At 36.6% G+C, this 26,631-nt stretch overlaps 1 protein-coding gene and 1 long non-coding RNA gene across 2 annotated transcripts in view; one reads left to right on the top strand and one right to left on the bottom strand.

Annotated features, from left to right (window-relative positions):
- Window positions 1-26,631, top strand: part of LOC310727083 (neural-cadherin) — a 114,082-nt gene that overhangs the window by 5,473 nt on the left and 81,978 nt on the right. The gene's annotated exons all lie outside the window — the stretch shown is intronic.
- LOC310730799 lies at window positions 23,724-25,451 on the bottom strand. Its single transcript, XR_014534965.1, has 3 exons — window positions 25,403-25,451; window positions 24,532-24,788; window positions 23,724-23,924 (listed from the first exon to the last, which is right to left on the bottom strand). It is a non-coding gene; the product is annotated as an uncharacterized lncRNA (long non-coding RNA).

Raw genomic sequence — 26,631 nt, 5'->3', positions numbered from 1 at the left:
GCAAGAGCTGGAGATGTCTTCAGTTGTTCAAGAAGCTGTCAGCTTCCATTAAGTGCCCAGAACTTTCTGTGAAGCAGAAGCATCATACCACAGCAAAAAGTGGAGAAAGGATGGAACAAATTATTGGCCTTTTTACCCCCTTTTTTTAGAGCAATAAATGGAGAACTGAATCAACTTTGAACAGTGCATGATGGTTGCAGCATGGCAAAATCTGGCTTAACATACAATGGCAATTTTTTGTAGCAAAGCTCGCTCAACTTTCACACCTAAATTAATTTTATTTTATTAAAAATAGTTTTTTTTAAACTCATAAAAATCCATTATATGCCCTACTGTATCTAACATGTCATTGTTAGATCGCCATGGCTGCTCATCAGGGATAAATGCACACCATTCACCTTAGCTGTTAAATTCTGTAAAGCTGCTTTGAGACAATGTCTGTTGTGAAAAGTGCTATAGAAATAAACTTGACTTGACTTCATTGTCTGGTCAGAGTAACCAAGCCAGGTAGACAAGTTGCACCCAGCTTCTGTTTATTCTCATGTCAATATAAACTTTAATTGACTGTAATATTGGATAATTTCTCTCAATAATCTGGAGCACAAAATCATGTGACCACTAGAAACAGAAATATGATGGTCTTATCATTAAATCAGTTCCAGAACTTTACATTGATCTATGATGTAGAAGGTATGGGACAGAAAAGATACATTGATTAATTTTAGATGCTTAGTTTACCAGCACAATCAAGCAACTACTGGAAAAGCAATTATTTCAATAACACATGAAATACCATTTGTAAAACTTGGAAATTCTCTATTTTTTTTAGGTATGGCCATGAAGTTTAAAATTGTATTTATGAGGTATGGTATTTAAATAGAGTGAGATCTATGTAGTATGAAAACTGAATGATTTTGTCTTTCCCGTATGTGTGAGACAGCCACGGGCTGCTGATTAAATGTGTCACTCACTCAGCCTCCAAGAAGATGCTCAACCACACAGTCATTCCTGGAGGATTATTTGGTTTATTAAGCTCTCTGGAAACATGCACACAGCTTAAGCCTCCTTCATGGAAGATATGATGAAATTGTAAAGAAAAAAAACAACTCATCGAAATAGAAAAAAAAGTGAGCAAACTTGAATGTTCACTGATGGTGTACCTTTCAGTGTCACATTTAGATGACAGAAGGAATGTTGGTGCCCAGAGGCTCTGCAGACCACCAATGTCTCATTAGATTTATTTAGTTTGTACAATTAGTTCTTCTCCCATCTGCTGTGTTTAGCCTGAGGACTGGCCTGTGTTCCTGTACTCACATTTTGTATAGACAGCCATTATAGAAATGTCCACAGGAGACTTCACCTCGTAGTGACGCACTCTGAAAATTATACCATTTGTGTCTGTGCCTGTTGACTAGGGTGTAAGCATTAGGGTATTTGGAGGGGAGAAATGACTGCAGGATACGTCTTTGCAAAGAAGCAAACTGGTCTTTTTTGGTTGTAAATGAAGCCCTGGAGAGATGTTTGCGTCTCTTTGAATCAGTGTTAGTAGGAGAGCAGGCCAGACACAGTTTCAGGGAGGGTTGTGAACTGGTGGTGAAAACTGCAGGCAAAACAAGGCTCAGTGTGTGTGTGTGTGTGTGAGTGAGTGCGTGCGTGCGTGCGTGCGGCATGTGTGTGTATGTGTGTATGTGTGCAGGTTGTAGTTGCGTATTGTGATTGCCAGCTGTGAGGTGAAAGCTGTCAGTCAGGCAGACATATCAGCAGAGAATTGCGGCTGAGGCAAGAAGCAAGAGCAATTGCTCTTTTTTTTTTTTTTAGGAAAAAAGCAACCTTGGTGAGCCCTACAGCACTGGTTTAAATGGCAACTTTAAAGTGGCACTTTGTTACTTGTAAAGTCCTCTGCTGCACGTGAAGCGAGTTGTAATGTGTGTTCAAACCCAGTTTCATTTGGAGATCAATAAGACGTGTCTACATGGATACTGGAAGCCAAGTGGAAGTTGTTTAGCAACCTTTAGCGATGTGCAAGTGTTTCTGGAGTTACTAAGCTATTTGAATTTTGATTTAAATTTTTATAACAACTGACACATTTGTGGGCTGCTAGTTTAATTTTGAAAACGTTGCTTTTTGTTATTAGTCAGAACCAGACCGTTCTCAGACACTGTGTTTAATTTTATTCTTTAATTTGTTAAGACATTGACAAGCCTTCTTCATGCAATCAACCACACACCTGTAAATAAAAATATGTATTTATTGTGAATTGGATTTTATAAAGGTGGCAGAGCTGAGCATTGTTCTGAGCTTTTTCAGACTGGAGGTGGAGCTTATTTCAGGACCCAGACAAAAGTTAGAGAACAAAGTAGGCTGGAATTAAGAAAGATTTATTAACAATTTTTTTATACCTAAAAAATGCCCAATATGACTTAGGCATTAACTACACACACTATATGCACACACACACACACACACACACACACACACACACACACACACACACACACACACACACAACACACACACACACACACACGCATTCACTGGCCACTTTAATAGGAGCACCTGTTCCTCTGCTTATTCATGCAATAATTCCATCAGCTACAAGTCATGCGCTTCAGTTAATGCAGTTATGGTCACATTAAATATTAGAATGGGGAAAAAAAAGTGTGATCTCAGTGATTTTTGGCTTTGGCATAGCTGTTGGAGCCAGATGGGCTCCAACAGCTGATCTCCTGAGATTTTCACACACAACAGTCTCTAGAGTTCACACAGTACAGTGCAGTGTCTTGTTGATAAGAGTGGTCTGAGAAGGATGGCCAGATTGTTTAGGTACTAGTCATACAGATGAGCTAATTTCCTCACATGCCCAGTTTTGTTTGTGTAAATTATGACATATTTATTATGTAGGTAATTATTTTTGCAAAAACATAGGGTGAGTGAGAAACTATATGCAGAATCCCATCTTACACAATTAAAGACTAATTGTGCTTGAAATCCTTTCTTTTGTTTCTCTTTGCTTGGCTGCTTAGTCACAGTCACTTTGTGATCTCATTGCCCACTTCCCCTCTTTTCTGTGCAGCGGCCATCTTCTCTGTCATGTTATAATAGGTTATCGACAGGATGCACAGAGTGGCCCAGAGCAGTTTTAATGGTGAACTAGGACAAGGTCATCAGTGCTTCTCTTAGTCTGGGTTAAACTGCTCTAAACCCAAAGCACACAGGGCCACCAGTGCTTTTTTTTATCTCAACTTTAAATTGGTCATGCTGGCTTAGATTTATTTTAATTTCTGTAGAGAGAGCAATGTCACTTTGTCTTTTTTATCCTCTTTTTTGGAAAGCAATGTCACTTACTGTCATGCTAAAGAAAATTGCACTCTCAGTTTAAATGCACTGATCTGGGATTTCAAGAGCAACACCATGTATCTGTGTTGGCAGCTGGTGTTGTTAGCTGATTGAAGCTATATGAATGAGATTAAAAATAATGTAAATGAACAACAGCCCTTTAGATTTATCTTCCAACCCACTTTCATAAGAGATCAATAAGAGGTAAATGTTTTTCCTCATATGGAAACTGTGACCAGTGGAAACATGTTTTGCACCCTCTCTTGTTATATAATAGTCTCTAGAGTTGTGACCTGTAGCTCTTGGTATTAGGGGATCAGCAGTCGAAATATGGAGTGCTGTTGTTCTTGCTTTTTTCCAAGTCAGAGTGAAATCTTTGTCAATGCATTTCAGGTTCCCTGTTTGACTTTATATGTTTATATGTGTTTTATATTTTGTCCTCATGCTATTGAACAGTCTGGTCTATTAACATGAATATTTTATAGGTTGGCTGATTTGTGAACCTACTATTGTGTTATGGTTTGTGTGATCAGCATGTTTTCTCCCTCCATTGCAGCTGCAAAATGAGCCAAAGCACTGACTCTCAGTAATTAGGCAAGCTCTGTTTATGACTCACATCTGTGGTGTTTCTCTTATCTTTCTCTCTTTTTTCTCTCTCTTTCTACTCTATCTGCTGAATATTTGCAAGTGTCTGATTTTGGCGCAGCCACTTTAGGAGCCTTAGGAATAGGAACCAAGCACATACATTTTTAAGAATTAATTAGATCATTCGATATTTTCTTGGCGTGAATTTTGGCTGGAGGCCTTTCTGAATTCTTTGTGTGTCTCTGTTTCTTTTTCTCTATGTGTCCTGGTGAGTAGGAAACAAATCAGCACCCTTTGTTCAATGTATTCTCTCTCATGCTGTGACCCACATACACAGCTTCTTGTAAAAAAACACCTGTTTCCAAGCCCTGAGCTCACAACTTGGGACCCACCTGCATTATAGTCTGTAGCAGTCATAAACCAATACACACACACATGCTTACATACATTTTAATCATATTAATTGCCATCGCTGAGAGTGTAACACCATCTGGCTGTTAGTGAGTCTATAGTCTATAGAGTCCCCATAGTTAGGGAGCAGTGCTGGCAGGTGTGGATGTTGGTGTATGGTGGCATTACTGATAAAGTGTGAGCTAGAAAGGGGATGGAAAAATATCATCATATGCTGCAAAAGTTAGTTTTACAGTTTTACAGAATTAAGACGCTAAACTTAGAATTATGTAAGCGTGGTAGTGAGAATTCCTTCTGTGTTATTACTGATTTCATACAGGACTGCATTATTGCCCTGAATGATCATTTGCATACTATTTTGCAGCACTCTCTTCCAAGAGGCACACTTCAAAGCGAGAAAACAAACTGCCAAAAGCAGGCTTCTTTTTAAAGATTTAAAAGCTACAAAAATCAATTAAGTAAATATGCAAACATCTTTTAGGTTTATACACATCTGAAAATCAGCAGTATTAAATTGGAGGCTGTCTCTGAGAAGTGTGTAAAAGGAACACAGATAGGCTTATGAAGATTACATTTCTTCTTCAACCTCACAGAAAATACACAGGTTACTCTAAATTGTCACTAAATGTTCTAAATATTTGTCTATGCGATGTGACTTCTAAAGAACATGCATCCCATCCATGGTGCATTACCACTTCCTGTGTTGCCAGGAAAATCTCTGGATTCACTATGACCCTGGAAAATGACCATAACAGAAGAACTCAAACAGGTTATGTTTTTCTGCATCTCCTGCAAAGGAATGATGTGCTCACCTCAGGAAAATATATAGTGTTAAGTCAAGCTTTGGTTGACATTCTAGCTACAATTGGATGCACTTCTCTTTTCCCAGGGTTCATGCTGAACAAACAACTTGATACTGACTTTAAGCTCCTCAGCATGGGCGAGACAGGTCAGGGTAATTTATCTCACATTTCTGCCAGATGACAGTGTAATAGAGGGCAGTTAACCTACAGGCAGCTCATGTTCAAAAGAATATAAAAAAAAAGATGTGGTCTCCTTCATAAGTGCATACCGACAGCAATGTATAGAATGCAGCTTGTTTTCATATAATACAGTTTTAATAGGATTTGGAAGTGGACTTGGATTACATTGTCTTTGATTTCTGTTTGTAAAGAGAAAGGATTTTTAAACAATTCTTGAAGGAATTTAACTGCTGATGAGGCCATATTCTTCATTCTCCCTCTTAAATGTCATTCTCCCTGTCTTAAATATTTTTCTTAATTTTTGTGATTAGTCATAGAAAGACAGGACCCACTCATATGACATACATTTTTAAATCATGTTTGATTAAGAGACTTTTCTTTTTTCTGAGCTGGGTTTCTTTGTTTCATAAGTACCTTCAATAACTTTTGAGTATAGTTTTAGATTTCTGGTTCATTGATTGGTCACATGTTTTTTCAATCACCTTTCTGAAATGGAGTGCTTATGTTGTGTAGTCTCCATCAGGCTATAAAATTTTTTTAATGCTGACAGGAATCCCTGTCTCAGTACAGCCAGGACACCCAATCTGTGCCTGGTCTGAGGGAGCCAGATTGATTATCAGAGATGTGTCTCAAGATCCAAAAGCAGCTCTGAGTGAGAGATTGTTCATGCAAGGTTGGAGTAAAGTGTAAAGGCCAGATGACATGCTTCTTAAATAAAAGTGAAACAATTGCACATCCACAAACTGTAGGGGGCATTTGATATTTTAAAAAGGAGAAAATCAAGTTGCATTTTGAGACTGTACTTCATCATCCCTGACTGCTTTGGTACTTGTTTGGTTCTCTGCTTTATATACTTATTATTAATATTATTAATTATCTTTTTATATTTTGATGGAGCTAGTTATACATGGTTAATTCTTTGAGGAGAAGTTGCTTTTTGATCACTTAGATTCTTATGTAAGGAATACAGCACAACTGTGTCAGAAAGCACAAAAGCCTCTGTCCTGAAACTCTATCTAGAAAACCAATCGACTATTAAAAATCTCTGACATCAGAGACTATGTTTAAAAAATTGGAAAATAAATGTATCCTTACAGAAAATCTTCACTATATGATTTATTATTGCTTTTTATTCAAAGAAAGCTTTATTAGGGCATATTATGAGTTGTTACTATAAATCAGAATGAATGTCTTCATTTAAATCAGTGATTTTTGCCAACACTATTGTCATAGCTATTATAGAAAATTAAACACCTTCTTACCAATCAGATTTTAGGATTTTATTCTATTTTTTTCAGAAAAAAATTTGGATAAATAATATTTTATTTAAAAGACACGTTAGGAATACAACAGAGATTATATGATTTTAATTCCAGAATTTGTATTGAACAGATGAATAAATAAAAACTTAGAGCTTAGATTCTGTCATGGATACTTGGCAGTGTTTCTTTTCCCAACTTTTAGAAAAAATATTTCCTTAAGACTTCCTTGGAAAGTTAATGCTTGTAAGAATGGGTTCTAACTTGAAACCCTCATTCATAGGATTTCTGCGGAGGAACAAGTGAAGACCCTTCAGGATTATAAATGTTTTTAGTGTAGTGTAAGCTCATATCTGTCAACCTCCGCCATTTTTTTCATAATCTCTTATTTATTGACAGTCATTTAACCGACAATAGCATCACTGTCAGCAGATCTGAGTTCAGTGTATAATGATAATATTTGTGCTGAAACCCAAGAGTATGCATGTGAGAATACAAAGGTGTTTAACACGGAAGATAAATCAGAGAGACAGGAGACTAAAGCATAAGTCTCTTTTATGTTTCTATCTGAGGAACTATAAAGTTATTAATGAGATCTCTTCACTGATTTTTATTTTCTATGACCATTTATATTATCTTTGCATTCACATGAATAGCATTCGCAGCCGAGATGAATTTTAGAATAGACAGTGAAGCCTCTATCAATCTCAGACTTTAAAACTAGTGACTGTAAATTATCGTCTTTGTTTATGGGCTTTCATATTGTGAGTTCACCGCAAGGGTTATAAAGGTCGCTTTTGCTTTTTACTTGATTTATGAACACAGAATATTAGGTTAAACATCAAAGAGGTATTAGTGAGTGGGCACATGTGTGTGTGTGTGTGTGTGTGTGTGTGTGTGTGTGTGTGTGTGTGTGTGTGTGTGTGTGTGTGTGTGTATGCATCGTGTATCTAAGAGGGAGAGAGCAAGCGAGTCGGCAAGCCTTCAAATGAATAAAGGGGAAGAACTAGGCCACTTTTACTATTCCGACTTATCAAAAGTAACAGAAATGCAATACTTAAAAATCATTCATTTTTTATTTAAGGGTTGTTTTTCTTTAAAAGCTTATTTACAAGTACACTTTGTGTAGTATACCAAAGATACCTTACTTTTTTAGAATTTTTTCTTATTTCACTATTTTACTATATATTAGATACACTGGTTGCCATATAAAGTCATTCTATTTGAGATGTTAAGTAAAAATATGGAACACATACATAGTAAATTTTTTAAATTTACTACTTAAACATTGTATTTTTATTTTTTTATAAGGGATCACATGAACAATGTTTGTGTACAAAACATACGTACTTGTTAGCACGAGTGTGCTGGCTGAGTGCTGTGAGCTCTTGATACCTTTACACACTGATTGCACTCTCCAGTCCAGGCAGAGGCACAACGGAGGCGGCTGTTGCTGCTTAACTCTGCTGCTCAGGGGGAGTCTGGGGAATTTATGTCTTCTATCAAAGGCCTTTCATATTCCACTGCACACGGTAATAATTGAACGGCACAGTTGTCACCGTGTGATAGTATTTTTGCATTAGACTCGTCCAGGCATCAATAATGCAGTGCTCAACTAATACAGCATTCATCTCAGGGATCAGGGATTCGTTTGCTAAATAGTCCATCATCATTTTTTCTCTTTTTCTTTCTCATTTTTACTGCAGTCTGACACATTTTCCAGACTGCATTTATTATAGATTTAAATAGATTATAGATTTATACCCCAGTAAGTTAGACTAGTGTATTAAATCTAAAGCTTTCAGAAGTTTATTTTTATTTTATATGTACTGATTGCAAGCAAAATGTGTATTGCACACTGGACAGTGCTAGCAATCTTGTTTTGCTGGTGTTGGGTGTAATGTTGTAAGATCTGTGTGTAAGAGAGGTGAGTAGAGCATGGCCGGATGCTGTCCGGATGCCCGCTGCTATTGTGCTGCCTGCAGCTAACCTGTGGCATGAAGGGTTCAGAGGTTCAGTGGCCCACCCTTGAGCTCCTGCAGGGCAAACCAGAAACACATGGGTTTGTTTCTTTAGACTCGCCTCAAATCCTCTCTCTTCTCCTTCCTCTCTATTTTGGTGTTCTGGTTTTGAGGGAGATATTTAGTAAAACAAAAGCAGCAGATCCAGGGAGCCTGGATATCAGCTATATCTTGTTTCCTGTTTATAAACTTTCTCTTTTATTTATTAACTGGTGATTATCATTAACATCTTCCTCAGACAGCCCTTAATGGAATAGCTTTTCTGGAAAAAGTTAGCATTTTAAAGTTTAAAGTTTGAACTTAATAAAAAAAAAAAAAAAAAAAAAAAAAAAAAAAAAAAAAAAAATCAGTGCTTGGAATTTACATAAATGTTCATAGGGCTACATGTAAAATAATAAGTCCTTTATGACTACTGACAGCATTACGATTTTTTTATAAAATTTTGATGGTAGTTTTTTATAGCACTTGAGTCAATTGATTTTGGTTAACATACTAGAAGAACACTGCACTATAAATTCATGAACATCCACCATAATTCATTCATAAAATTTATTGTACTTGACAGTTAAAGTGGGTTTTAATTAAAATTCCCAAACTGAGTGGAGTTCACAGCATATAAAATTTACCTTGATTTTAGTTTGGTTCTATAGAGTACATACTTAATTTACATGTACAGCTAGAGTATGCAGCAAGAGTGTGCATTTTACACACCTTATGTAAACTAAAACTCTTGTTTTAACTTGATTTGCTACATTGATTTAAATACACCAAGATTATTCCTACACTCATTCTAAGGTGTTATTATGCTGTCTCTATCTCTGTATTTGATGTACATTAGCAAACAACCTTGTAGTGTAAATGAACACAGTTGTGTCCAAAAGCAAATAACAGGTTCATTACTCTTTTTTGAACAGCCAATTGTGTGTCTTACCATAAAGAATATTTTTTCTTGGCTTTTCTGCAATGACTATGGATGTGTGTATAAATATGTGTCTGTTCCTTCTTTAATGTATGTATGTATGTATGTATTCTTCAGATAAAATTCTGTATTTCATTTGTATGTAGTGTTGGGATGAAGAGCTGCATCTCATCTGAATCAGCCTGTCTGTGTTTCTGAAATAGGGATTGTGAGAATGAGAGGAAAAAAGTGAATGCTGGTAGACCTGTAAAAAACAGACACCAGATTATTTTTCACTTTTGCTCTCATGATTGTTTTAGCAATGAGGTTTGAATGCACACACTTACACCAACAGATGCAAGACCACGCTGTTTAGATAGCACACACCCCATCTCACACACATAGCACACCTCGTGATGGAGTGAAATGTGCTATTTGTGTGTGACATGGTGCACATCTGTGTACCTTTGTGTTCTAAGCACTTGCGTAGACCCTGAGGAGTTCAGCATGTGTGCTGTGTTTGAGAAGGGTGTCTGCTGTGTGTGCTGATGGGGATGTGCAAATTGTATTGCGGTTTGCACCTTTGAGGGTTTTTTTTTTATTATTCATGGAGAAAATGCTCACCTCATACAGCCCATATCCATGTTTGTTTTAATCCCCTGTTTCTGTCACAATAAGCAGGCTAAATTAAAAATGCCATGCACATTAAAGTTTTTTCCACATTTTAACAGCTACCAATGGAAGTTATGACTAGTAATGTCAACTTGAGAGACGAAGTTAACTAACTGGCTTTTTCCATTAAGCAGATCACTGTCATAGGAACATATTAAATTGTTAGATCAGTTTGACAAGTTTCTAAATGAAACTTTTTGCTTGTAAATTAAATGCGACCAAAACTAAAACAAATCTTTAGTGATAAAAGTAAAATGAATTTAGTTTAAAAACAGTATAAAGTATAAATGGTATGAAAAACATAATTAAATAAAAAGAGCAGTGGAAGGTTATGGAATAAAACATTACAATTTTGAACAGTACAAACATTAATCAGAATATTCTGTGTGCAATTCAAGGTTATACAACAGCCTTCATTTTTGTTTTCAATTCTTATTGGTTCAGAAACTGTTAATTTCTTTTGTATAACATTGACTCTGAGAGTAATCATAGATTTATGTATACTGTATGTACTGTTCTAAAGTTATTATTGTTTGTTTGTTGCTACTGTATATAAGCGGTCAGAAAATATACTATATGCTATAAATGGTTATTTGTTTATATTCACTCTTTGTATAATTTTTACAGTTCTCCTCGCACAGTACTGTATAATCAAAGTATACAGTAGGTTTTCTGGTCGGCGCTATATTGGGTTTTGTATCTTGTCTTGTGTTGTCTTTTGTTGTCTGTCTGCACTGTCTGTCTGTACCGTTTTTCGTCTGCACTGTTTGCACTAGGTTGCACTCGATGCACGTTATGTAGATTGTATTGTGTTGTAGCTCTATGTTGTTGTTTAGTGTAGCACCAGGGCTCCTATGTCAAAAATTGATTTGACATAGGAGAACTAAAACAATTTACATTGCTGTAACTGTTACTAGAATACAATGAACCAATTAACGAATCACACTACCATCTCATTAATTGTTTTTTATTCCTACTCTATGATTTCACAGCAAGACACAGTAAGTAACAAGGCGAATTGAAGTGTTGCTTTAACCAACCCCCACAACCTTCTGTTGTAAATATAGAGTAGATATTTGTAGCGGGGACAGTGTATTTTGTGTCATAGAAACCACAAACAGAGGCCTGACATAAATTATACATAAGTAATACATTCACTTATTTTATGTTGAGATTGATAAAGGTTTAAGAGCCCAAGGGACTCAATAAGAATCAGTTTCTTGTTTTTCTTTTAACGTTTTTTTTTTTTAAACCCAAGGAAAACTGTGTTTAAAGCCATTTTTCTGCCCTTACCGAGCTCTCACTTTTAATTATGCCAAGAAGTCAATTCTCAGGTTGATATGACATCTGAATGGAGCATGAAATTACAGCAGTGTATTTGGAGCTGTTATCTACGGTGAGCTTTAGCTGAGCACACATATTCATGAAGTGTAACACGTCCAACCTTTGAAGTTTCGCTCGTAGCACACCGGAACTGCTTTGATGTTCTGTGCCTGGTGTGTTTCTACTGGGAGACCTGACAGAGAGAGAGAGAAAGAGAGTGAGAGAGAGAGAGAGAGAGAGAGAGAGGGAAAGAGAGAGAGAGAGAGGGAAAGAGAGAGATAGTTTGTGTCTTAGATTCCTCCAGGTCTGAAGGCGCACAGATAAAAGAAAGTGTCCCCGCTCAGTCATCCTATGCCTTATTCACTTTAGGGCTCCAGAAACTGAAGTATGCTGTGAGAATCAGAGACATGACCTGAAAGAGAGTCACACAGGGATACAGCAAGAGTCCATGTCCAGGCAGACAGAAAATGAAATACATGTTTTCTCTGGTGAAATGATGTCTTCATTCCTTAGAGGTGTACCTCTATCTCCACTATTCTATATTTAACCACCCTTTTGGGTTGAATGGGGTACAGTGCAACTGATCACACACACACACACACACACACACACACACACACACACACACACACACACACACACACACACACACACACATACACACACACACAAACACGCACACTCAAACGCCCCCTCCTCCTCACACAGGAACCTGAGGTTAGGTTTTCTGGCTCTCCTGGGCCTTTCTGACAGGCCTGGAAGTTCCCAGTGTTAAATATTACACAGAAAAGTGCTCCCTTATATGTATGGATGAGTGAAAAGGGAGATTAATTGCTGAACTTCTCCAGCAGTGTCCATAAGGAAAAAAGTGAGGATGAGCTGAACAACCAAACACCCATGGGTGTACCTGGATAAGGACAGCTACCAGGAATGGAATATTGACTAATTTTATATATAGAGGGATATATATATATATATATATATATATATATATATATATATATATATATATATATATATATATATATATATATATATATATATATATGTGTGTGTGTGTGTGTGTGTGTGTGTGTGTGTGTGTGTGTGTGTGTGTGTGTGTGTGTATTTGCATGTAGGTGAGAGTGTGTTAGCATGGACACAGTGTTGATCATATGAGTTTTCTTCAGGTTCTTTGCAGCACTTAATAGCCTGGTGTATAATATTATGATGCATGATTTCAATTGTATTTCAGTAGTCATACAAATATTTGCTTATTTGTTTTCTTACTCCTACTCACACTGTCAGTCCCGCTGCAGTGATTGCAGTCTTCCTCTGTCTGTTTCTACAGCTCCATCTGTTCACTCAGATTGTCTCTTATGTGTAAGCATATGTGTATGTTTCAAATAAGAAATAGTAAATCAATTCAGATTTAAGAATTTTTCTGTGTTAAATACAGAAAGCCTCTTTTATTTTACCTTTTATTACACACTTTTTCAGATTTTGACTCACTCTACATTTTAACTTCATACGAATACTAAATATGTTAATTTACAGAAGGACAGACTGGAAAAGATATGCTTGTCTCATTTCTGACACTGTGTTGATTTTTATATCAGACTTCAAGCAGCATGCGTCCTCAGTACTCTCATAAAACTCAAAACTTCTATGAGTTTTGCAATGGTGGGTGGTGTCTCATGGGAGCTGCTTTATAGCAGACATTTTTCCATTTGTGTCAAAGGCAGATGAAGAACTGATTTCTCTTTCTGGACTTCATGTGTTCTCTCTGTCTCTGCTCTAGAGGGGAAAGTGTGCTCTGGGACACAAAGCTTAGGGCAGCCAGACTGGGCTTCCAGCTGCACACAGGATCTGGGCCTGAGCCTGATTGACCAGGGGATGTCCTCTGCCAAATGCCTTCAAAAATACCCCACAGTGCCCTGACCATGCCATGTGCCCTTTCTGCTGGTCCAGGTCCATACTGATTCATAGGATGCCAGTGTAGGAATGTACACACACAGATTCCACACATTGAACTTGTGTGCACTTTTACATATTAAATATTTACTCTTGGTCAAAGCTTACACTGATAATAAAAAAATAAATAAATCTCTGTCTGTTAGGTTCAGTTTCCCTTAGAAAAAGGTCCAAGTTGAATCTTTATAGAAACTAAACCTTCACTCTTGAAGAACCTTCTTTTTTATAAAGAGTAGTGTGGATATCCTGCAGATTTAACCCAACCAAAGAAATGATCTCAGATAGCAAACAAGCATACATTGAAACAATGTTTGAAAATGTTGATGGCTCAACAATAATTGAATTGATTTACCCTTACAAAGTGACGTTGCTTCAACGTCACTTTTGCATTCTCAGTTAACGTTGAAACAACACTGGGAGTTCAACTATAAACGAATTGTAATGTCATTGATTTAACATTACAATTTAATATTTTTTCAGCATCACTTCTGCACCCTCATTTATTGTTGAAACAATATTCAAGTAAAAAAAAACATTCTCATATCACTGAATCAATGTTGCTAAATGTTGATTCTACCATACATCTGAAAACATTGAAAGGACAACTGAAATGTATCTTTTAGTTTAGTCACAATTTTATTTATTTGTTTGTTATTTTTTAAGTCTTTTTTTTTCTTTTAATTTAGTCAACTGAAGCACTTCATTTAATGTCCTGGAAAAACGAAAAATAATAATTATTTGTTTCAGGTGGCACTAAAGGAACTGTTGTAGTTGTTTGATGTGCAGTTCCACCCACACGGTATGGTGCAAGTCGGAGTAATTTCTGGACTGCCTGGTTATATTCATAAAGCTTTCCCACACCCATCTGCACAGTCAAAGCATCTAAAACAAATCAGAACAACAGCAGGATATAACATTTATGCAAATAAATACATTAATGGAGGTACAGGAAGAGGTGAATATTAGCTAGAGTAAGGTAGATTTCTGGGAATACAAAACAAAGAAAAACCAAAAGCATTGAAAGTAATGACTCATCAAATATACACATATTCAGAAAGAAAATATCCTTGAATGCTCTCTTCTGCCTTGACTGCTCTTTAACCCTCTTCCCAGCCCAATTTATAGAGGATGCCAGCTCATATGTCAGTGCACAGGAAAGCATGCGAAAGATCCTCATATCCAGTGAGGTTTCCCCAATTATGCTGAAACGTCTCACCCGTCATACAAAATATGTACACAAAGCAGAGAGAAAATACAGTAAGTTAAATTTCCCCAAAGACAGGTTAACTAAATGTTCTACCTCATCAGCACTAACCATCATTTGCCTTGCTTAATTTGACTCTAAAATCTCCTCTGCTCTCTCAAGCTCATCAGTATTGTGCAGAGGGACTGAGACAGGTAAAGGTGGCAGAGGTTGCTTAGAAGAAGGCAAGTACTGTTTGAAGAATTCCTGACATTCCTTCCGGAGTTCTTTGACATCTTTTGCAAGTTCTATGACAGTTCCAATCAACTGTTGTAAAGCAACATAAAAAAACCGTTCCAAATATATTTTTTAAATGCTGTTTAAGGAAAGTAGACAATATCTCACTTGCCTTTCATTAATTGTCTTGCAGAATCCCTTGCATATGCAACAAGAAAAAACATGACTAGTAAACAGACTCACACATTAACATTCAGAATATATTTATTATAGGATAAAATAACAGAATTGTATAATGTTATAAACTGCCTGGAATTACTGGTTTGGTTGACAACTACTATTTCAAAATAAAACAAATTTTATTTAATGCCGCCTTGGGCACTGTGTATTTTAAATGAATGGGAAACAACAACATTTCTGGATTTTATAACCTCTTGATCCTTGAAAGATGATCCCTGGCTGGGGTATATGGCAGCCAGAACTGATGAGTCACTTGAATCAGTCAAGAATTGAGAAGTGCTGCACATCTGGTCAGAGGACTCCAAGGGATGGTTAGGCAGATTTTTGGTAGAAGGCAGGACAGAGGTCTGGACTCTGGTAGCTGATTAAACAGAAGCCTGCATTTTGTTGGAGCCTGCAGTAAAACAGATTATTAAAATTTTGCATTTCCAAAATATAATTTTTTTTAAATATAAAGTCCACATAAATGAGACAATTGGATACTGTGTCTTCATACTTGGTTACATAAACATCACTGTTATATCCGGAAATAGGATTGTAGGAGCCAGGCAAAGTTACATCTGGTAATATTATTTTTGTTGTTAATCTTTCCCTCTTTTAACTTCTGTTCCTTCTGAAGTTAATGCAAAGATATTTCAAGTCTTACCTGGATTTTCCTTTGTGAAACTTTACTGTTTCTTCATCAGACTGCATATCAGTTGTGTCACAGTTTTCCTGTAGATTTTTTTTTAAACTCTTCTCAGTTTCTTTATAGGTACTTGCACATTGAATTTTGTTAGTGTAGCAGCCGTAAAGTACACAGAAAGATTTTAATTTGACCTTATACTTAATTTGAATTTATACACCTACCGTAACTTACAAGGTGTCTAACAAGTTCATATGTCAACCATCCCTCAGTGGGCAGCTCATTTTTTAACTGCAGCCCGCACCTTGGCTGTGTCTTTGGGTGTATATGGTGGCCATAGAAGCTTTTCTTCAATCGGCCAGCTGCGTGGCACAATTTCCAAGCCACCATTTTGAAATTTAACAATGCACCACTGCTTAATTTTTTAAGAAAGTAACTCCCCTAGAATGCAATAAATTTATTTAAACTTTCCTTTGCAGATATAGAAAAAAAAATCATGAATTAATTATTATTCTTACAATAGCAAAATAATGTTGCAATCTACAAACAATTAATTATGTCTTATGGATGAGTGGCATCTCAATAAAGACATTTTTATAAACAAAGGAAATATTTTTGTTTAATATCTTGGTGTCTGGCTTCATCAAGGGCTCCTTTTAAAGATCACTTTATAACAGCCTATGTTGGTTGACTCAAACGGATAGAAGAAGAATGACTCTTGATTCTGAAACTTTTGACCCACGACAAAAATCTCTACACCATCTACCTTAATAATATTTTGTAAAATGGCAATGTAGCCAGCTATTTGCACACAATTATCTCCTTGCACTACAAAGTTTACTTTTCAGTGACAGCTTTTCTGAACTGTTTGCCATGACTTGGAGCACTGGACCATCAAAATGTGGTTGACTCAAGTTCAATGGTCAATGGTCTTGTGAGGCTTTTGTGACTCTGGATTTGGCATTTCGGATAAACTTTTCACAACTTGCTGTAAGGGTAAGTGAGGCTTGCGCAAAAGACATTTTATTGGTCTTAAATAATTCTCAAAAGGAAATGTGGACACATTATCCAAAGTTCCAAAGTGACGATACTCTTCAGCCAGATAAGTCAGCTGGTGTATATTGTAAACTATTTCATGTCTACCAAAGTGGCATGCAAAAGACAATTCATGAGCACAAATATTCAAGGCCTCTGTTCCAGAGAACAACAAAAAAAAAACATAGCAACAGAACCCAAAGTGATATGTGATCTAGTTACACCAAGGCAGCATAAGTGCATATAATCTAATGGAAACGGTAACCATTTTTACCAAGCCAGCTAAAGGGGAAAGTATTTGGTTCAAGTGGTGGTCTTCATCAATCATATTGTTAAAACCAGACGCACTTCTCAACTTTGCATCAGTCTTTGGGTATGTCATTTTATTTTGCCACTCACCCACTTGAACACATTTGCCACAGCCCGAGTAGCCATTGTGCGATTTTTGTTTTTTTTAAGGCATGGGCATCACACACAAATGTACATACTTGCACTAATAAGTTTTGACTATTGTAAATAATGCCTGCATCAAAACATTAGTCAAATCATCAATAAATGGCTTTAAGAACTCAAATATTCCCTTGGGCTTTTTTATACCAGAGTAAAGGCCAACAAGGAAGGTGTATAATCACAATTAACAATGGCAAGAATGGACCAGATCTGATGTGTGAACTTTTGAATAGTTCAGGAAGGATTATGCTTTTCAAATGTAACACTATTTCCTTTGCCAAGCCAAAATGATAATACTTCCCACTCTCCATCTTTATTGTGCGTTTGGGTCTTAAGAACTGTCCTGGCATCTCTGGGCAATTCTGGATGAAACATTTGCAAAAACACTCAAAAGTGCAGTGAGTGCAACAAGTGAGAAGGTTAAAACCCAATATCGCAAAATCCTTAAAACAAAAAACTCTGAAGCTCTGGAGCTTCTGAATTAGAAACAAAATCAAAGTCTGATGAGTCAGCTGTGTCATTATCAACATCATGCATAGTGGGTAGATGCAACAGAACCTCATCAGGTGACAGTCTAAACAAGCTGACTCTATGATAAGCTTAGGGTACTCAACATAATCTTTTACTGCTTCAACACTGTTTTTCTGTGACACAGAACTTTGTTTACTGATGGCTTCATTAAATTGTTGTAGTATTTCTGACTCTGCAGATTTAATCATTGATTTAAATGTATACCTCCTTGAAGTAATTATTGCTGCAGGTCAAGTGGTGTAACAGTTTTTAAAAAACGGCTTATTGTATGACAGACTTTGCCTGTATTCTTATGGGTTCTCTGAAAAAAGCAAGCATGATATCATTTAAATCCAAGTCAATTCAATTCTCATACATACAGTCACATATAAGGGTGTTAATCAGAATTTAATGTTCAAAACACGTACACAGACAGCTAATTAGAACATGATTTTGGTATGTCATTAATTTCATTTATTTATTTTTTTATCTGAAATCTATTAGTTTTGTTAAAGTTTATTAGTCTATTAGTAGTTATTATCTTTTACAGTTTTTGCAACAAACATTTGTAAATGAAAGAGCTGTACTACAAAGGATTTAGTATAGGACAGTTTGTAAATTATATGCCAATTATTTTCCAAGAAACGTCATACTGTGGCAAGTGACAAGTGTTGTTAGAACAGCTTAATTATTTTCAATTAAAAAAGTTCATTAAGGCTGCAGATTTGCCTAATGCAACCCAATTAGTCGCTATAAATATCATATAAAAATGTTTTTTTACTTTTATCATAAACAGTTACATACAACAAAATGTATAGTAATTCAGGGATATGAATGATTAACTGTTTAGGTTGCAAACAGGAGAAAGACATAATCAAATCTTATGTAAAGTAGTCTTGCAGTAGAATATGTGTAAGTCAATGTATGATCAATGCCACCACCATTAAAGGGTGCTTCGCATTTCTCTATCTATCCTCCTCAGCCTTAACCCCTCCATCTGAATGCTTTTGAAGAAATGTAAAGAGTAACAGAAACATAAGCTATATAAAGTTTAATATTCATGCTCATGGGCATCTAGAGAATGTTGTTGGAAATTTGTTAATCAAAATCTTAAGATAAAATCATGATGTACTTTATTAAGAAATAGAAAATCTTTTTATACAAACATGTTAAAGCAGTTAAAGGCAGTTAAACATGGTTCGATAGGATGCAGCCTTGTTTTTCTCCTAACGAAAAATCAAATACACATGGGTATGTGAAACTGACGTGCATCCTTGAATTGCTCCTTTGTTTCCCTTTTCTTTTCTAGAACGCAAGAAAAAATGACAAAGATAAGGATGGAAGGGATTGGTGTATTTATAAATTGAAATATCCCTCCTCACTCAAGCATTACTTCAAGTCCTCTTATTGTATAGGTACATTACCTGTGTGCATATTTTTTCAACTTGATTGATTAAAATATTATTTTTTAAATCTTAATAAAGCTATCAAAATATTTGACATTTATGGTTCATTTAAACTCAATATTTAAAATTAAACATTTGACATTGAGCATTAAAATGTTAAACATTTGAACTGGGGGAAGAATTTATGTATGTTTATGTATAACAAAATTGTATAATGCTCTTGAGCTTAAGATGACTAATTTAAGGACACACAATTAAGGAAATTAAAAGCACCCATGATCCCATTGTCATCAATTACAATTTAATATTAGTTCAATTTTTAATATAAGTTAAAATATGTTTTATTCAAACACTTTAATATTTGTTTAATCAGTGTACCTAATTACAGCCCATAACAATACAATCACAAGCTTGTAAAACAAAGGAATAGACAAATAATAAAGTAGATGCATGATTGTTTGAAATTGTTTAAGAGAAGTGTAAATATATCAAGTAATTCTTCTAACAAGATTTCTATATAGGATGCACCTGTTTCCACTTTAATGAGGCATCAGGTCGGCTACTGAGAAGTGCACATGCAAAACTAAAATGGTTGTTTCTTAATCAATCGGCATTTTCAAACTACAATGGATGGTTTTTTTTAAGCTGCTTTACCTGAAGACCCACCCCTAAACCAAGCCCTGGTGTATTAGAACAAATCAGGGAAAGCAGCTGATGGTTTGTAAACACCCCACTGATTGGGTAAACTCCACTAGCATTCCACAGAGAAAAAACTTGCATGATGTTGTGGTCATTGACAACAAATCAATGTTAGTTCAATATTCCTGTCTCTACCTGTTTGTGCTTTTAGCTTTCATCAGAATTTCAATGTTGATTCAACATACTTTAAATATTGAAATATCAATCTCAACCAAAATGCTGGTTTGGATCAAAAATCAACATTGTATCAATTTCACCATGCTCTCTGGGTATGCCAAGAATGTTAAGGGTTCAGGGTTTTTCTTTGACAAATACAGTCAGTGCCAGTACAGGCCTAAACCGCTCCGGTACAATAGACAAGGTGTTCCATGAATGTGTTATCTTTTGAAAATGGCTTTACATAAAACTTTATGTACAGAACTTTCTCTGTATGTCCATGATTTGTCTCAATGCAACAATTCATATGATTTAGATGAATAGTTATATTATTATTCCTATATCCAGTTACAATTCAGCACTGGCTTTAGTGCTTTTTTATTTTGTTACTAGGTTGATTTCTCAATCTATATACATCCATTTTAGGTTATTTTTTCTTAAAACTAATAAATGGAAGATTTCCTACCCCATTACCCCATGCACCTCTTAGAAAATATTAAAGTTTTTTTGGTCTGCCAAGTCAGACCAAAACACACCACATTCATCAGTTTCACTGCATCAGATCGAGAAAAAAAGTTTTAACATGTTACAATATATGTAAATAAAATCAAAATCTTATATAGACATTTGTTTTAGAAAACAAGCAGTAATTTGTTTGTATTAAATTCTTGGGGTTTTTTTTGCCAACATTTCACAGGCAGCAGAGTCCATCATACAATGTCTAGGATGTGTGCATGCAGGCATTGCTTTCATGCTAGATTTAAAGAGCGTTGTGCTCACTCTTGCCTTGTTCTGACAGAATGCTCTTTCATGCAGAGCAATAACAGAGAGCAGGGCATGAGTTGATGCATCTCTATTTCATAGTACTTCATGCCAGCCTGAGCTTTTGTAGTGTCCAGAGAACTGCCAGATCAAAACCGATCTTCACACTCTACAAAGCATGTTGAAAGTTTCCACATTGACCAAAAAAGTGCAAACCCTGTGGCGACCTGCTTCGAAACTCACCATGCACAAGAACTAGAGTGCCTGTCTATAATACTAGCCATGGGCAGAAAAAAGACAGAAAGTACTTAACCCAAACTCTGACTTATCATTGATTTATTTATGCTTTTAAACTATTTCTGAACCATGTTCTTGGTGTTTAATCTGTTTGTATTCTTGCACATAACATTTTAGGAACCTTTCTAACCTGATTATGAGATGTGTGATGCTTTTTTATTTTACTGTTCAAAGCAAGGGATTCAAAATGAATCCAGAGCTTCTGTGGATTAATCTGTGTGCGAGGAGAATGTCTGGGTTTGTGTGTGTAGACAAGATGGTATTAGCCATGCTCCCTGGATGCAAAAAAGGGAGGAAAGGGGTTAGTCCCTAGAGCAGAGACCTCATTCGGACACACTCCCTTCAATTCAATCCAGACAAGCCCACACTATTCATACTAGTGTCTTTCCATTTTTAGATTCAAAACACACACTTCTTCACAAATACCGAAATGTGTCATTATAAAACAAAGTGGAAACACACAGTGAGTCAATATAAGAAAGTAATATTGAGTGCATTGTTCTTCTTCACTCTTTTTTTCTGCTCTCAGGTAACATTTTACCTCACAGTGTGATCCTCTTTTCATTTCCCATCCCCTGCCTTTCCACTCCATTTCTTGTCATTCCCCAGGTTGAAAAATAATAAGGGCGAAGCCGTTTTAAATGCAGAGCAAAATAACCCTAAAGTGAAAGAAGCTGCTTATTTGAGCCATCTTATTTCATCTTTAATTATGAAGTGCATTGAAAGAACATTGCAGCTGAATGGAGAAAACATTTTCTTTCTGCTTCATTAAAATGAAGTGTGCCTTGCTCATGCCGCTTTTCCCCCTGCTGGTGTTTTATTTGCTGTGCTACACTTGACTGGCCTCAAAACATGGAGGCTAATGAAAAAGGAGGGTTAGGATGAGCACTCGTTTGTCAGAGAGGAGTTCATTTCCATGGCTTTGCCGGGAGTTGACGGAGTCACCTGCCTCCTTGTGAAGACGTGAGCAAGCTCTTGTCTCTGTGCTGATGAGTGATATGAAAGTTCCATACAAAAGCAGATGAAAAATGACACCACCCACAAAAAAAGGACCTACATACCAAAACATCTTTATTGTCCCTTTGTTTAACCAACAACCATCCTCCTCCTGCTGTCTTTTCCTGGGTTCTGTCTTTCTGCACACTCAGCTGTTTCAACACTAAGGTGTTAATAATCAGGCTTTTTCTGGCCCGCTCTTGTTTCCACAGCTTGCCTTCTCTAGTACCATTACGCTCTGCTCTTTGTTAATTGATGTCATATTTCACACTGACATTAGGTTGCATCTCTTCCCTTAGAATTTATATTGTGCTTATCCCCTCTGTCAGCTATTCCCAAAAGTCTGTATCACAAGCAAATTCACTGCCTTGTGCATTCCACAATCTTCTTTATACATGTATAATGCAGGTCCTCTGAAACAAGGTGTCTAATGGCTGTGTAGCTTGAGCCACTGAAACCTGTGCAGTTTAAATGTCAGCCTTTGTCTTGCATGTAAGATTCTATAGAACTCAGACAGGCCGTGATGTTACGCAGGCAGCAGCTTTAATCGAATATGAAACTGTGCTCAGGATGCAAATAAAATCTCCAGTGACAGGTAAACAGGGAAGATCCTCAGGGTGACATGGGGTGAAGTAGAGCAAAGCATGTTATCGTGCTCCACATGAGCATGGTAGTGTTTTGTTGCTCGGTGTCAGGTGATTGTAGTGGTATTCCTACTTGCCCTCCTTCCACCTGATCCAGGAGCCCTCAGGGGGTTGCATCCGTTTCAGAGGCCAACCATCAGTGCTAACTTCTCCACTTGAGCTCAGCTAAGGCGTGCAGACAGCTACGCCAGCCTGGATACCACGCAAACCATGTTACAGTGGGGGGAAAAAGCATGATAGAAAACAATGGAGAAAGCACAGCAGTGCTCTAGTACAGAGTAAACAGAATTGTTGGTAAGGTGCAAGGACAGGGGAGTGGGGTGAACATGCATCAAAGCACCAGCCTGTTTACTTATTGATGTTTTTGCATGACTAGACTTTTAAACTTCTAAATGAAGTGAAGAAAAATATGTGAGCAAAGTCAATAAAAATTATATTCTTTTGATTTCTGTTAAGCAGACGGGCATGTTAAAAATGTTAAAGTGAAGATCTGCTGTGGCAAACAGTAGCTCTTGTCCTTCTACTCTATCTCTTAGTCAGATTATAGCTATGCCTCCTTACACTACTTACAGAATCTATTCAAAAAGATGCCATAACCTTGTCAAACTGATGTCCTTAACAGGTGATATAAAGCAGCTATTTTATCTTAGAAAGCCTTTTATGCAGAGGTGGGATTTAGTTGAATGACTGTACTTAAATCTGATCAGTACTTTGAGTTTTTTTTATTTTTTATTAACCAAATATCTTGTATACCTCTCTATATTTAAAAAACTCTGCTTTTAACTCACTAAATTATACCTATTATCATATAGCGCTAAAGTGACTTAAGCATTAGACAGTTTAACTGATTTCCTAACAAATCTAAACCTTAACAGAAGTAACAGCCCTTAAAAAGCAGAGGAATAAGTGGAGAAAGAGTTTCACTGTGCTGTATTGTATATAAAAATTTTAATTCATCAATTGTACTTGGTCCTGAGTAGCAAAAAAACACAACAGTGCAATGCTAGATAGTCTTTTACTATACATTGAAAGTAACCTGAGAAATCACTGGGTATGAAAAGCAAGTCATCAGAAAGCAGGATCAGATGAGGTCATGTGAGGTATGTGAAGTATATATGTGTCCAAAGCTGAAGAAACAGCAACAGCAGAAAAGCTGCAGGTGTGGAGAGCCAGTATGGAGCACACATTGTCTTTGTTCGTTGACCTAAACAAACACAGATCAGGTCTGCCATCAGATCAGTGTCTGGAAACCAAAGCCACATTTTTCGGGTTAGTGAGATGTGGAGTTGAAGGGCTTGACTGCTGGTGCTGAGAGGCAGGCATTGAAACAGCAGGGTTAACAGCAGGAGAGAGGTGTAATCTGAACCGTGCTCTGCTTGAGTGCAATCAGATTCACAGGATTTGCTTTACTCTTGTGATCTGTCAACTCTGCTGTTAAATATGCGAGTCACCACAGGTCAATAAGACACTTTCGCGAAATTTAAGATTGTGCTAAATGGGTCCAGGATCTTTAACCAAGCCTTTAAGATAAGAAGACAGTTTAAATGCTGTGTCTGACAGGAAAATGACAGTTCAAAGTAGTTCAGTAGTTCATGCAGTTTCCTTTTAGCCCAAAAGCACATTATAATAACACCAAATATTCATCTTGACCAAAAGGATGACTGTAGCTAATTTAAATCTGGAGATTGGAGTTGGTTGGCTTGTTTTACCCTTGACCTGTCAGCACAACATCTAGACTTGGCTTGAAGTGCTGCTGGAAAAGCTGCTTGTATGAGGAGGCCAGCCGATACACTGAGCCTTGAAAGTCCTGCTGTATATATGCTGTCTTTCACTGAATTGATTGGCCTTACCTTTTGTTGGTGGATGCTGGAGGACACTTTGATCCAGGAAAAATCACAGATTTGATCTCAATCACATTCATCCTGCAGTGGTTCCTTTTTCTTACAGTCCCATATGAACATCCTTTTCTCCTCCCTAACTCTTGCCCTACTTTCCAGTGAAAGCTTGTTTCTCTGTGATTTGTGGGGATAGTGTTCATTGATTCATCCTCCATATCCTTTATCTTGAGCTTACTCCAGGGACAATGCATATAAGTTATGAATGCACCCTTTGATGAACACAAAAAAATAAAACAAAAATCAGAAATGTTACTGGCAATGCATTAAAGATCTCTGTGAATTCTGTTAAAAATGCACTTTTTTTTGCAATAGGAATAATAATAAAAAATAAATAAAAATAAGGCTAATTAGAGTACCAGGTGTTTTTTATTATTAATTTTTAACAGTTTTTTGATGTTTTGGTGTAGTGGCATGGTATGCACATACAATCAACAACAAACAGTTCACATTTTCTGTAGATCTGTGGCCAATGAAAAAAGTACAAAATTTATTGAGAAAAGGTGTTTTTTAAAGAAGTGCCTTAAGTGTTTGTCTTTATTTCTTAAACACTTATTTTTCACTGTGAAGGCTAGAGCTACTCTTAGTGTGTGACTAGTTTGCAAAGACTCCATTGTGTCCAAAATAACCCACTCATGCAGCGTTTCAATGCTGCTGTCCCCTCTAACTAAAATACAGCCAGGACCCCACCATTTGTCTGTGACTAAGATTGCTCCTGTCTGACCCAATCAGAAATTGTGCTCTTGTGGCTAAGCGCTTTTACAAGTAAATAAACACAAGAGTATTGACATAAGCACACATAAACAGTGGTTAAATAAACACTTACCCAAACAATACACCCACTCCACCACTGATTTCCTCTTGTAATGAGCAACTCTGGCCTGAGGACACGCCCACTGGTGTTGTTTCATATAAGCTGAAATTAGGCTGGTCTTGATAGGCAAAGGGCAAACAGGAAGAAACAGCTCAACCCTGCAGCAATCTGAACCTAACAGCTACAATTCCCCTTTTTTCCTGTAAAAAGGGAGTGAAATCATCTCCTCCTCAGCCATGTTTTTTTCTCCTTTTCTATCCTTCTTTCCCCTGGTTCTAAACAAAGTAGCATGTGCACTATGAAGATTTGGTTGGCACACATGTATTTCAGTTTTAAAATGACTTTCTTCAGTTCATCTCTCTAGATGAACCTGGTGTAAAATTCTACAGCAGAGCATCAGAGTAGCAATTCTTAATGGCCCACTCTTGAAGATGTCTCTTTTTTTATGAATGTGAGTCCTGTTATTTATTCCTGCATATCTATTGATGTATATTATCAAATGGTTTGACTCCTAGCCACACCATGTATGTGCAGAGCGTCCCTGCTTTTTTTCCCCTGGATATACCAATTCTCTTCACCTGTGAAAAGATATGTAAAAAACTATTCAGCTGGCACAGACTTTTGTTTTGAGTGATAGCGGGTATGATAGTGCCCTGCGATGGGTTCCCACCTCATCCAGGGTGTCCCCTGCCTTGTGCCCTGAGTTCCCACGGATAGGATAAGTGGTATGGAAGATTTATGGGAAGGTCAGCATGGACTGAATCAGAACAATAAAGCCAGACCAAAGAAGAGCGCTCCCACTTGTTCCCACAGACTCTGTTTACCAGTTCTGCTCACTCATGCAGCTGCTTGCTCAAAACTAATTACTGTTATGAAGTCAGGTTCTTTAAAATCTAAACTAATTAACAGAGGTGTCAAAAGTATACACGTCCTTCACTTACGTAGAAGTACAGATACTCATGTTTTAAAATACTCTGGTAAAAGTTGAAGTACTGACTATACTTTTTTACTCGGGTTAAAGTAAAGAAGTTTGGAATGCACTTAAGTAAAATGTAGCCTTTACTACTAAAACTACTACATGTTTTAGTGTCATGCTGGTAAGTGAACCTCAAACAAATTAATAGAGTTAACTCATGATTAATCGCAACCTAATCACACATTTTTAGCTGTTCTAAATGTTCCTTAAATTAATACGTTTTAAGTTTTTAATACTCTAATCAACATGGGCATGGACAAATATG

Source organism: Silurus aristotelis (genome assembly GCF_946808225.1).
Source record: "Silurus aristotelis genome assembly, chromosome: 1".
Lineage (NCBI taxonomy): Eukaryota > Metazoa > Chordata > Actinopteri > Siluriformes > Siluridae > Silurus > Silurus aristotelis.
Note: the sequence above shows the minus strand (reverse complement) of the source record. Positions and strands in the feature narration are given on the sequence as shown.